The sequence below is a fragment of the Arachis duranensis genome, chromosome 4 (genome assembly GCF_000817695.3).
Source record: "Arachis duranensis cultivar V14167 chromosome 4, aradu.V14167.gnm2.J7QH, whole genome shotgun sequence".
Classification (NCBI taxonomy): domain Eukaryota; kingdom Viridiplantae; phylum Streptophyta; class Magnoliopsida; order Fabales; family Fabaceae; genus Arachis; species Arachis duranensis.
Genome location: NC_029775.3, coordinates 33,106,382 through 33,107,106, shown reverse-complemented (window position 1 = coordinate 33,107,106; position 725 = coordinate 33,106,382).

Here is a 725-nt window from a genome sequence, read left to right as displayed (position 1 = left end):
CCAACGACAAGGTCGGACCCAACAAAGGGAGGTACTCGAGCGCCCGAGGTCCGAGAAAAAAGCCCGGATCCAAGAAAGAAGCCTTAAAACGGCGAAAGCAAAGATTTCGAAAACGCTTACTAAAAAGTTGCTATATAAAAACAACTAAAAAGTACAAGCGAAAAAAACGAAATCAAAGGAAGGGGTAAAACAAAAGTTTCAAGCGCTAGCTAAAAGGTTGTTTTCCAAAAACAACTAAAAAGCATAAAAGCGGAAACAAAAAGTCAAAACGCAACACCGCATAATAAGCTAAAAAGTTACTACAAGTAGCTAATAGCAAAAAGGCGTCCAAAGCGTTCACAGAAACCATCCAGAGCCCACAGGCCGGGCAAAAAACCAAAAATAAAAGATTACAGAGGATCAAGGTCCTTTCCGGACTCCACATCAACAGAAGGCTGCGGAGGAAACATAGAAATCGGGACCGCATTGACGGCACCGTCATCCCGGTTTAAAATCTCCACACCAGATCCATCCAAAGGTGAAGTCAGGTTCGCCACCGAAACTTTGGGGTCGGACACCGGAACCTCATCCTCGTTGGGAGCAGGAACAATCTTTCCCTCCACAACAACGTTATCCGTACTAAATAAGCTCAGATCCAGGTCAGGAGCAAGAACCCGGACCTGAGCCTTCAAATTTTCAAACATAGCATCCATACCCTTAGCCACATGACCTTCTAGCTCGTAAAA